We start from the raw sequence: 14,103 nt of genomic DNA on the forward strand, positions 1-14,103 counted from the left end.
GGTTACATGACCCAATTTACCCAATGCCATTATACCCAATGCCAAAATACCCAATGCCATTATACCCAATGCCAAAATACCCAATGCCATTATACCCAGTTCACATTGCTATTTTCGTTCCATAATCCGAGTACTAATTAGCAGAAAATAGCCCTTACACGTATGATTTAACATGCGGGATAATTTAATCCCATGTTCGGTTTCATATCAAGTCACACGGGCCGCTGAGGCATGGCCATGGCCATTAAAAATGTTAAAACATACGGGTATTAGCGGCTGCTAATTTGTTGTCGGGTTATTGAACGAAAATATCAAAGTACATTGGGTATAATGGCATTGGGATATTTGCATTGGGTTTAATGGCATTGGGTAAATTGTCCTGACACCAAAAAATGTTAGGTCAGCGACTAGAAAAATTATATCAAGAAACAGATAATTGAATAATTTCACGAATCACAAGAACATATGTTGTTTAATACTTACTAATTATTCACACCTATTCCGATTTAATTCGACCAATTTGTATTCAGTATCAAATAGTCAACCAATAGACTTTTAACACAAATTGACTTTAACAAGTTCTGACTCCAAGTAGCTCTGCAAAGGGCCGGAACATTGATACCATTACAATTAACAATATCGGTTAACTCAAACTTCAAACAGTACATCTACACAACTATGCTCTATCACATAGAACATACTAAAGAACGACAATTTAATCGAGCGTTTTCTCTCGCTCGTTTCCTCTCTTATCGGTTATTTTGTCAGCTTTAAGTAAATGCAATAGAAGGCGTAAGAAGTTCTTCATGAGTGGAAGCAAATTTTTTTGCCAAAGCATATTTTTCGGTTTTTAATTTCAAAATTCAGTACAGCTAAATACTTGCATGCTTTCCTGATCTGTTTCCCAACTAGAAAAACTTCTCTGTTGTACTCTTTTTCTTACAATTGTTTGCCCTTCGGGATGGATCATGAGTTTTTTTGGAAAAATTTAGAAATATTTTTTTTCAAAGATAGCAATCATAGGGACCCTTAGGAAATGCTTCGGTCTTTCTTCAAATGGTTTAACAAGTGTTACTAAATGAGTTGTTAGAAGTGCCGGATTTGAGTAAATAATGTTTGAGTAAGTATTTCAAAAGTCACAATACTTCTGATAAGGGTTTTGTTTAATTTTGTAAGTTTCCGAAGAAAGTTGTCAACTATTTTTTCTTTTTGTTTTGTACCTTAAAAGGGACGCAGCCTTGAGATTCAGGAAAACTAATGCTTTTTTATCGAGTAAACAACTTTTCGTTGCATCAACAGCTCAATTTGATAGAAATGAGATTTTAGAAAGGGACGTACTATACAGAGATGGTTGTGGGGGTGGGCACTCGCGGTTACATTTCAGACGCAAAAAAAGAATTGCAATCAGGATTGCAAAAAATCTCTTGTCTTCTTTGTGTCCAAATTATTTCTTAGGAGGACGTCAAAATTTTTTTGTTCCCCTCCAATAATCCAAAAAATCAAGTTCATAACTCATCATTTGTACCACAAACGGAGCCTTGAAACGTTTTGGTTTAATGGTCTGCAGTTTCTACATATATATAATTTTCTCCACCGTAAGATCACAAAACTTTGGAAGAGATTGTGTTGTGGCTTTAAAGACAACACTTTACTTTCCCTTCAAAGTTATTGGTCACAAAAAGTTTTATTGTCTTTTTTCCAAAAACTACGTAAATCATTATTTTGCAAATATGTCTTTGATTTCTTGAAGAAATCAAAAACTGTAATCGAGTTCCTATATCTCCTTTTCTGAGTTGAAAAAGCTATTTAACTCATTGAAAGGTACATTTATTTGCAGTAAACTCTTACTCAAAACGTAAAATACATTTGACCTTTAGAAGTTGAAGTTTTGCATTTGCGTGACATTTTGAACCGAATTTAAGTTCTGTTTCTTTCAATTTGTTTGTTTTTTTTTCGCTGTCGAAATTGGGCTGTGTTCATAGAACGAAAAACACTCTGTAGCTCCTTTCTGACATCTTAATGAGTTTGCATAGAAAAGTTCGTTTTTGTTTGCTTAAAAAAACGTACACAAAATTTTACCTGCATTTCACTACCTAGTTTTGATAATCGTTTGTTGACTTAAAGTAAGAAAACCAACGAGAAGCTCCAAAGTTTTGCAAACTAATTAATAAACAACCAACTAACAAAGTTTCCGACAAGCGTTCATGGTTTCAAAGTTGTTGTAGCAGCCAAATCTATCCTCTTGCCAAGGATTTTTATTCGCGCGAAAAATTGAGAAAATTACTTTGTCGGTTTTAATTTCAGTAGCACAAAAAATTCTTTCGGAGAGAGTGCTGCTCTCTCAGCAATTATTTGCTCATGAAGGAAGAGCGCCAACAAAAAGAAAGCTGCATACTGGTTACAAAATATGAGATACAAGTACAGAATACATGTAAAAGAAGAGAAATTATTTTGTATGGTCCATTTTTTCTCTTTTGTTTCGTAGAGAACATTAGAAAAAGATCCGTTCAAGTTTAATGTTCGTGCATTACCTAATAGAACTTCTTTTTAAGGATTTCCAGTTTGATGCACATACGTTTTCTTCCAAGGGATGACGTGAGTGATTCAACTACAAGCTCATAATTTGAATCAATTATTTGACTTTGAAAAGTGATGAACGCAAAAATTGTTTGAAAAACACTTACTAGTTGTCACGAGAGTTAACTGTCCGTTTTCCTATAATTTAACGAATCTCAACCACCATTATAAACATTTGGTAATTTACATCATTCTCCTCAACATAACTGACACCTAAAATGCGTGAGTTTGGTCCACCGCTTTTTGATACTAATACTTTTTTCTCAGAACACCGTGAAAATTTAGGACGCTCCAATTCCACTCTTTGCCGATCATCAAAATACTTTCACGAGTTAAACAAAAAAATGATAAAACTTCAACCCTGTTCTAAATTTTGGCGGCTCAATATGCATATCGACAACTGATTTGGACCAGAAACTATTATTTTCCAGCTCAAAACCCGGGAATGTAAACCCGTGATGTCTCCTTAAACTATCAAACAGTTGGATACTATTTTTCTCATCTGAAAAAGAATACCGACAACTAATTATGACTAGAGACTATTGTTTTCCAGCTTAGATAAACTCGTGATTGTAAACCCATGACAGCTCCTCAAGATATCAAACGTTTAGAGAAAACTTTTCCCATCTAGATGTCTTTCTCGGTAGTAGAAGCAGAACGACAGAAAACTATGCACTTTGCCAGTATTCGGAAAAACCACATCGTAGTTGAAACTACCAAAACCGTCTTCATGGTAGCTGAAGAAGAAATTGTCATAAACAAAAAATCGATGCTATAATTGAAAAGCGCGCAATTCTGCTCTTTTAGTACATGGTTTCATTGAATGCGATATGTCTAAGTTCAACTTATATGTAATTTTGCAAATATCCCACCAACGAAAAAGGAATTGGTCCCACTTTTCATTTAATAGTTCATTACCACCCTTTCAAATTGTCAAAGTCTTTTCAATTAAATTTCCCTCTGAATTAAAAAGGCAACAGCTGACGGAAACGTTTGAATCCTTAAATTATGAGACAAATTTTTATTAAATATTTTCTGAAGATAAAAAAACGTAAGGTTTTCCCATTGCAAGCATGTACTAATTGAGTTCTTAGGCAAATTTATATCAGTTGAAGCCAATGGATTCTTATCTCAGGAATGAATCGATTGATTCAGTTGTGAGCTCCAGATTTAAAAGAGTTCTTGGACTTCAAAAACTATTCAATGCCTTTTTTGAAACGAAAAGTTGGTAGCAGAAATATACTCAAATAATTCAAATTGAGAAAAATTTGTTTCTGTTTTCAATAAGTGAACAAATATCCCCCACCATTCTCACAATCTGACTAGTTAAAGAGAAAAAAATTCTTGTACGGACCATTTTTTTGTCTATTTTGTTTTGTAGAGAGTATTAGAAAAAGATCCGTTCAAGTTTATTGTTCGTACATTACCTAACAGAAATCTCCTTATCAAGATTTCGCGTTGTACGCCCATTCATATTTTTTCCAAGGGATGACTTGAGTAGTAACGTTTACACCATGGAAGATCGGGGGGGGGGGGGTTGTCATCCAATGTAAGAGATAGGGTTGTCCTGAGGACAACCCTACCTTTTGCATTGGGAAGGACAACCCAAACCGATACATGCGCTATGACAACCCAACCTTTTGCATGGGATAGGACAACCCAAACTTTTACATGCAGGGACAGCTCCCTTCCGGCCGAATTATTATCCAAACCTATTCCCCCTCCATTTCCCGCTTTTGAAGGAATTATTCAGTTTATGCCGAATTATTATCCAAACATTTCCCCCCTCCTTTGAAGGAATTATTTATTCTTATCAAAGAGTGAAATATTTAGACTTATCAGAAAGACTGGATATAAACTGCGAATTTACTGTAGAACCAAACCACGCAATTTGCTCAAATCTAGCAATTGAAATTTAGCTAAACAACACAAACTTAGGTTGAGAAATTGAACCAAAACTGAACACAAAATCTGTACAATCGAAAGGTTACAAATCACCACAAAACGCGTTGTTACTGAAACCAGTGTTAAGCACGGGTAGGTTAGAGTTTTGAAATGGGTTTTGAACAAAAATTGAGCCATTTTTAACGAAAAATTACAACAAAATTAGCACGAAATGAAGGAAAAAATGCAATTATTTAAATCTTTTGAAGTGTCATAGGGAAAATATATACAAATGGGGATAAAATAGAGTAGGTTAAACAGTTTTAATTGAAATATAAATCATAAAACACAATCTTAACAATTACAGACGTAAAAATAAGGCTGAAAATTGCTGTTTTTTATGTGCGTCGACCCCTTTTACGCGGTAGTATTGCTTCTTCCTCCTCTGAATCGGTTCTTTCTCTTCCATCCTCAGATTCAACAGCTTCATTATCTATGAATTGACAATTGATTGGAGATTCTTCGTCAATTACTGCCTCGAAATCGACATTATCGTCACTATCCAAGTCCAATTCGTTTATTATTCTGTTGAATCCGGGATCAGGTGGCTCCCAACTTTCAAGGGCAGGATCGGGTGGCTGCCAACTTTCAGTAGAAGCAGGGAGCGTGCTGTCCGACTCATTATCCGTTTCCCATTCTTCCCCAAAGAGATCCTCGATTTCATCTTGCGTCGGTGCATCCCACTCTGGATCACTTTCAAGATCAGTGGCTTCAATTGCGCCGGCATGACCGTACGGCAGTTTTTATACCTCCCTCAAGAATGAAAGGTTTGTCATCGAAGGGACTCAGGGACAGTTTATTAATTGAAACAGTCTGTAGAACGTGACGGTCTGACACAATTCTGTTGTTCGGTGTTCGTAGTGTAGATGAGAGGAACAGAGCGCCTTTGTATTTCTGGTGCGTTAATTGTTCCCTGGCAGCTCTGGTAACACCTTTTGCAGAGATTTTTCGGGAATCTAAATACAAAAAAGTTGCGAGAAGTTTTATCAATTTGTCCTCAGAAAGGTTTTCAAAAAAATGCTTGCTTGCTTCGCTTAAAGTTTAGTGTGATGTATGTGTGATAATGACTAACCATAATAACACCAAAGTTATAAATGAACATAAATCTGTTTTACCTGTTGAAGTTATGGAATATAACTTCGGCTTCAGCGAAACAAACTTGTCGATGAGTTTTCCGGCGAATTCATCTTTGTATTTGAGAACGACGAGTTTGTTGTTGTTGTTGAAAAGTTGATGCTCCTAAGGGTAATTTGAAAAATCAAACTCCGACAAAATAGTGGGTTTTGCGGCTAATTCCTTGTAGAAATTGTCAGATCAAATTTTATATATAAGACTGTCTGCGTCAGAATATAGCAGGCGACAATCAAAATGCGGCTTCATTATATTATAGTGAAACCTATACATTTGAAATTTAGCTAATTCTAGAATTGTCGCGCCAACAATTGTTGGCTTATCCCAATAGATTCTCTTTGGGTCGTGCGTGATAGCAGCTGAATTTTCGTCGAAAATTTTGAATGTCTTGAAGGTAAAGCGTGAGACATTCTGGAGCACTTGATCTGCATTCTGCGCTAAGGTAAGTTTCATTCTCCCTTTTTTGACTCACAGGTTTTACCATAAGCGCTATTGTTCATAAGTTTGAACAAATTTTCGTCGAATTTGTTCCGCGCGGTCTGTCTTTTTTCCGTGTTTAATCTGATATATGGCTCCATCCAGTTTTCTTGTGAAAATTGGAGCACGCGATGTACTCTGTCAACAACCAAGTTGTACATAAAGTTGAAGATTCCGGCAATGGAGCGTGTACCGCTTTTTGTCCGTAACGGTTTGTAGTAACTTGGGGACAGATGACCGCGGCATGTTGACATTGAACTCCAACTCTCTCTGGTAATGCTCAGCCACTCATCGGGTACTATTTCTTTTGTTGGCACGAGAGGGAAATCACGATGGAGGTCTCGTATATTGTGTGGGTACGTCAAATCTACTTCAAGGATGTAACCTATGGGAGAATCAGTCGGTGTATTGAGTACCTGCTCGAGTGGGACTTCTACCAGCAAAAAGTCACCAACGGGTAGATGTTCTGTTTTCATGATGCCACCATACAGGTTGTTAGCATCTAGCATGAAACCAAAAGTAGACTCGAGCGCACTGTTATAATTCTCCATGTACTTGTTGTTCGCCTTGAAGTAACGTTCATCGTACACCGAGGCGAGACCTCCTCTAATCATATTTTCAACAATTTCCAGATGTTCTCGATTTGTCAACAATTGAACGCAGATGAAAATTGTCAACAATTGAATGAGAAATGCATCACCAGCGAGGTTTGAGGCACTGTAGTGATTTGCACAGTCCAGTCCATAGGTGTTCATACACAGTCTCCGAAATTCTTCAAACACGCGCGCAAGCAAAAGTGTATCGCACTTTAGATATAAGTTATGGTAGTCTTCAAGGTTACGACATTGGAAAGTCTCGAAAACAGTTTTTGTTTTTTGTAGTTCTTCCTCTGTAATTTGTAATTTTCCATTGTCTAAGCTGTTTTTCCACTTTTCGAGTGGGGGAAGTTCTGTTTCTGCGAACTTTGAACGGTCAGTCATGTACGAATAGGGGTATATTCCTTTCTCTTTAATCAAACTTAGAGCATCAACTGACTGATCGCTATCGAACATTGAATCGAAAATTGCGAAAGCCAAAGCGGGTAGGTTAGCAACTAACTTTTCAAGGGATGTAGTTAAAAACTTGAAAGAATCGATGAAACGTAAATATTCGTAAATTTTTTTGACTTTTCCATCTCTCCCTGTGACTGTTTTGATTAGGACACCGAACGTCATCGAAATGTACTTCTCATCTGTAGATGAGATGACGCTTATTGTTGTTGATGGCTCAATTTCTCGAAATGCCAAGCATACGTGGTGAAGGTCGTAGTTAGCGATGTTGTGACCAATTACGGGAGTGAAATTGATTGTGCGTCTCATCCAGTTGCACTTTTCATGTGCAAAACCAAGAAAACACCGCGGTGGTGGTAATGTCCAAAACTTTTGTATCTTCGGGTCCGAAAGGTTCTTCTTATTTCCAACAGTCAACTATACTACTTCGATTTGGTACTTGTTGTCCCAAATATATCGGAAAGCGTCTCTTTGCATAGTATACCTCTCGGGCCATCTCATGGAGTTTTTTAATGAAATTTGTCACGCAGTTTTTGGAGCTGTCGATAACGAATTCTTTTGGTGTTGAAAAACCGTCCTCAATCAAAGTTAGAGCAAAGCCGGAGGTTATGTGTTGTTCGATAACTTCAGTTGAAGACGCACCCGGATTAGCTGGACAAGATGAGACTGGCATTAGAAACGACTCAAAGTCGAAGTAAATAGTAAATGGAGCGAACCATCGGGCCTTAAAAATTTTGAACCGGAAAGAATTTTTATCATCGCCGGGCATTTTTATTGTTGCTGGTGCATGGTTTCGACATGCATCATCGTGAACTTGATGTTGCTCTTCAGAGTGGGAAAAAGCAAAACAGTTCCTGCACAGACGCAAGCTGTTTGTGAATTGTTTTTCTTTCACAGTGCATACCAGTTAAATGAGGTTATTGATAAGAACATAATGATGTACATCTTCGTTAAGCAGGAGTAGAAGATCCATCGTTGGTTCGATGTTTCTGTTATTAGAAACGTACATAGGAAGGAGGTCTCCATTTGAAAATTGAAATACGTAGATCTGCACGTCATTCATGATTTCGAACTGATGTATATCGTGAAAACCCATGAGCATAGAAAATTCACCACGAGGTTTGGTAGCCTCAGGTTTCCTATATGTAGCCGGGTTAATCAATTGTGTTCTGATGTCTCGGGAAGGGTCAGCTAAGTTTGGTCCGTGCAGTTCGTGGTACCATTCGGTGTAGCAGTAGTTGAAACATTCGAAATCATCGTGGTTGCGTATATTCAGTAAATACTGTTGATTGCAAAGACAGAGGGGCAGCTCAATAAAAGATGAACCACGTATTGGCAAAAATTTAGCGAATTTTAAATCAACCCACAGAATTTTTTGAAGAATCTAACCACTTGCATTAGATGCGAACACGAAGAGGACAGTAAGCATCTTTTCCACCATGTGAAAAAAACGTTTCGTTAGACAATCGATGATGAACAGGTGTCATTTCAGAATTGGCGTATATATTAATATCTGATGCTTCTCCGTTGTTGCGCGCTTCTTTATGAAGTGATAGTTTCGCACTGAATTTAACTTTTTGTGGACCTTCGTTCAATGTTTTTTGTTCTATAATGTCACTGATTTAATCTCTCTGAGCAGTCATGAAATCGAGAAGGCCAACGGTGTTGTTACTATCTACAATACGATAAGACTGGAGACTCTTTCCAAAGGCTGACTCTGTGAGGGTACCTGGTTGTTGTTGTTGTTGTCCCTGTTGATGCACAATTGGATTGACAACTCTCGAGTTGTCAAGAACAGGTAACACGTGTTGTTTTCTGATGTGTTCGTTAAACGAGTTTTTGTCGTTGAAAGCAAGATTACAATAATGACAAAGATTTGTAAATCTGCCATGGCAGTCAGAGAGGTGACTTTGAATTTCAGATAATTGACGGCGAGTAACTGGACAAATTGAACAGTGGTATACGGGTATACCTTTCTCGTCAGCATGAACAGTGCGTTCATGACGAGCACGGTTACTTTTGTTGCTGTAAACGATGTCACAAAAGTTACACTTTTCTGGCATTTTCAAGATAATTTTGAACAAACGGTTTCTCAATGCAAGAGTTCTCAGATATCGCTGATTTCAATCTCAGCTCACTGTTATGCTGTGCAAAGTTTGAAAGTTTGCGCGCGCAAATTTGAATTTGAAATTAGCCAATCAAATTGAAGTAAACTAGAAAACGCGCCAAAAATGAAATTCAAACTTAAAAAGGACAATCACTCAGTCAAAGCAGAAACAGAAGTTAAACAGCCAAAAAAATGGTTTGAAAAGCATGCAGATTGAATGTACCTTCCATTTTTATGGTTTTAATATACAATTAAAAATAACTTTAGTGAGAGTTGAAAATTTCGAAATTGATAAAGTTCTTGTTACATGTCGCGGAAGCATGCATACTAAGGACCATATAAAGGCATCTACACTAAGTGTCTATATTAAGGTATATCATACATGAAAACAAGTCCTGGAGTCACCAAGGCTATCAGGAAACATCAGTTGAAACTGCATCGAAAGCCGAGTTTTTTCAGAAGACTTTAACCTCTAAATAAAGGACTTTACCAGGGGTCCATGTGTTGGCAAATATGACAGAGAAGCACAGGAGGACCTCTTTGTTGATGGAGTGTTCCTATATGAAACTTTTGTGTAAACAATTGAAAGAAAACATCACTTTTTTTTAAAAATTTTTCAATTTTTTTGATCAAAAGGATTAAGGGGATTAGGCTTTTTCTCCAAGAATAAAGAAAAATGTTATACGTATGTTACTTCATCAGCTCTCTAACAGGTTCCCATTACAGAAAAACTTCTGTTTAGAATGGGTAAAAATGTCTCCTTCATGTTAAAAAATGGCATTTTTTCACTTTTAGGGATTAAGAGGGATTAACTAAAATAACAAAAGAAAAAATGCAAAAAAACCATATTGCAGTAACTTTTTTAACCTGGAACTTCTGAGATCTTTAATAGCGGGGACAATTGTCCATCGTATGAGCCTATCCCCGTTAATTTGGGATAAATTTTTCATTGCTTTCGGATCATTACGAAAAAATATTTTGTTATTTTGGTAAAAATTGTTGAGAAAAGAGTGTTTTTGATAGCAAGATGGTACCTGTTACAGCGATCAATAGCATACTACTCATTGGAATCATCGCTAAGTCACTCTTGTTTTGGAGGATTATGAGTTTCAGCTGATGTAAAGCAAAAAAAAAGTTTTTTTGATTTCAAGAAAAACGGTCAAAAAATTTATGCAAAGAATACAAATTTGAAAGTTTTAAACTTTTGTTTAGTGAAAACAGTAAAAGAACAAACACTGGACCAATCTCACTGGAATTTCAATGCTGGCAAAAGCTCCTTGTTTTACCACAAAATCACCAGAATGACAATTTCAGTTGTTAACCACTTTTTGTTGAATTTTAGATTCGCCCTTAATATTCAAAGTTTTTTTTGCAAACTTTTCCTCCAAACAAGAGCTTGTCACTGCAAACCTAATTGAAGCAAAGGTATTCTTCGGTTTCCTGATTAATTATCGTTCTTTCTCTTAGTATTTATAGTTTTCGTAAATTCTTAATTTTTTTTTGAAATATTTCAAAAATTTCATTTTTTGAACTATGATTTGAACAAACCTTAAAACATTAAATAGACAAGTCTAATAACTAAAGAGCGGTAGAAATCTATTTTTTTTTGTTTAATGAACTTGCTCAACCAAATTCAATTTCCTCAAAGTGCAGTGTTCATTTGGGACATGATTGAGTTTGTTCAATTCCTTATGAAAAGGTTGAAGATCTTTATTGTGAATTAAGTCTATATCAAAAATTGTACAAAGGCAATCAACACAATTGAATAAATGTCAGATACACAATTGAATGAATGTCATATACACAACTATTGAGCAATCTAAAGCACGCATATATTTATAGTTTTAGTTTTAAATATCAAATATATCCATCAGGTTGCTTTCTGGTCTTCGTTTTTTAGGAGCAACACAAACTTGCGGTGTCTCAACGCTTTCCGGCGTTTCAAATAGGGCTGAATTCGATTGCTTTGGGGTATGAAACCTTGTCCCGGATAGAATGTTCAATTCGAAATCTTGATTTCCTTTGCAAAACTTTTGTTGATAACTTTTACTGGTTTCCGCAAACAGGGATGGGCTAGGAGTCGGTGTAACTGTAGGACTAGGGTCCACTGCAGGCGTCACTGGCACACTTGTGAGACTGGTGGGAGAATCGGGCGCAGACTTGAGTCCCCACATATCTGCTAATTCGTCGCATGCTCGATAAACTCCGAGTTGATTTTCACAAAGTGGAACACACTCACAATCGAAGCGATAGAATATCCTCCGCACTTCGTCTGTCAAGGTATCAACACCGTGATTTTCGAAAGCAGGCGTACTTTTGGGAGGCAACGACCCACCCGAAGTAATAATGCTGCTCTCAGAATGCTGCGTTTTGTTAGGTAGAGCTGCAATTGCATTGATAAAGAGTTTTGGAATTAGACAATGCTGGTATACTGTCCAAACATCGCCAATTTTTTTCTGTTGAATCAAGACGATAAAGTTTTCGTGCAATATCTGAATAACAAGAGTTCGTTCTAGGGAAATTGCAGATTCAGAAAGAATTTTTACAGACATTATAACGATCAAAATATAACACTAGTTTCAAGTAGAGAGTGAAATTGTGTAGCAAGAGGAACCAAGGAGGAGGTTTCAAGTAGAGATTGACTGTTTAGCAAGAAGAACCAAAAGAAATGAACGCAATAATTTTAGTGGTGCTAATACGTTTTTAACACACCACTCATCTAGGATCACATTTGTTTTTAATTTCTAATTAATATAACGTAGAAACCAAATTAACTTTGCATTGCATTTCTTATCTAGGTTAACAACTGTTTTGAATTACTAATACTGTACGTTCCCACTAAATTCAACGTTTTTTTCACGTCGCACCAAGGGTCACATCTGTTTTTAATTTTCATGTGTTATAACATTATAACCAGTTGAGTTATATTGGTTTCAATTCTTATCTAGGTTAACATCTATTTTGAATTTTCTGCATGTTCACGCTAAATTCAACCTGTGGTCGTCACACCAAGGGTCACATCTGTTTCAGTTTTGGTGTTACCACCAACCATTTCAGTAGTGAAACCTTATCTAAGGTCACATCTGAAATTAATTTTGCAATCCAATGTGAATGCAAGAAACAGAAACAAGTACGCCATAGGCGTACTTGACTCTGTATTCACATGTCAGCTGGATTTAATTACACAAAATGACTACACTGGTTTAATCCCAACTTGCCGCCGCCATTAGTTTGAATCTTTACACATTAGAGTACCTGAAAGTGGTAAAAACAAGTTGCACACTATGCCTTTCACTTCCACTAAAGATACAGAATTTGGAGATTGTTATTTTGATATTTCCAAAACTGATAAGCGTTTAATAAGGGCAACCCTGAAAACTTATGAAAAGACAGAAACGTATGTGTTTCTGAAACTGTTTAGAAAAGCAGAAGAAGAATACGAGTTTGAACAGAGAATTTCGTTAACTCTGGAAGAATTTGGGAGTTTGGTCAATACGGCAGAGAAGATACTTGAATCAGAAGAAAAATCATCAAAAGACTGTTCAAAAAAACCGCCACCAAATAAAAGGCCTAAGATCGAGAGCAAGGATGGTGGAAGCGATGTATGAACGTTCTCCAAGTTATTTCAAACAATTTCAGAAACAATTTAGATTCAAAATTGTTGATCAAAAGCCAACAGACATTACGAGTTTGAATAATTATGCAGTTTGTCCTCACTTTGAGTCTAAGTTTTGCCAAATAGCAACTAACCATTTTCACCTTTTGATTGATAGTTCAACTGATATTGGCTGTACAAAGCAAAACAAATCTTTTGCTGTCCCCTGTCTTTTCACAACTTTCAAACACCTATTTTCAAATTCTTCAAATCTGGAAGCGAATGGAGAAGTATTTACAAAATTGAAGTTAGCCGTTGACTTCAATGACAAAACAGGAGAAAAAATTGACCCAGCAACGGTTCACAAGCGTCTTCCAATTTCAAACACAGCAAAGATGTTGATGACGACAAAAACGACGGCCACAAAAACTACAGGAATCGCACAGAAAACAATCCACAATACCATCTCAGCAGAAACCGGCCATGAACAAACTCAAACTGATCAAATTTGTACAGAAACTTTAAAACGAGTTGAAAACATATTAAGTGGTCCTCATTCTGGTGCTTTTTGTAAAGTTATGGACATATTTGTGAGTGGTTATGGAAAATTAGATATTGATTCTGAGTTACTATTTGTTCGTCTTGTATTTGAAGAAAAAATAAAATTTTGAAAAAAAAATTTATTCAACAGATATTAAAACATCATATGAAGTGCAAAGCGAAGCAATTGAACATCATTAATTTTTAAAATTTGTCTTTTACTAAATATAACATGCGCAATATAAATACAAAAAAGTCCACACAGTTCTGAGTTTTGACTCTGAATTGGTTGATATTCGAGAAATTGACATATTTGTGCATTAGTGTCAGAGAATCTGCGATATAAGTCTCTATAGACAATAATCGATTGTCTCAAGGGGTCCGCAAAAATAATTTTATTGTTTCGATTACATAGAAGAAGCCAGTGTGTACCAGGGTTGTTCGAGGGCGAAGCCTTTACGATGAGAAAACTGTTTTTGGGGAATTTTCAGGAAAAGTTGTTGGCAGCGAATACACCAAAAAATTTGTATTTCAGTTTTCTACATTTTTGAATTAGGTCATTGATGTCAGCTTCATCCATTAGTTGGTTAAAATGTGAGTTTTTGAAACCCGGCGCGCAGAATCCACAAAAATTGTGCTAGCTTTTTCGCCAACAATGAATATTTCAATATTTTTGGGCAAGG

The sequence above is a fragment of the Convolutriloba macropyga genome, chromosome 10 (genome assembly GCF_964194025.1).
Source record: "Convolutriloba macropyga chromosome 10, txConMacr16.3, whole genome shotgun sequence".
Lineage (NCBI taxonomy): Eukaryota > Metazoa > Xenacoelomorpha > Acoela > Convolutidae > Convolutriloba > Convolutriloba macropyga.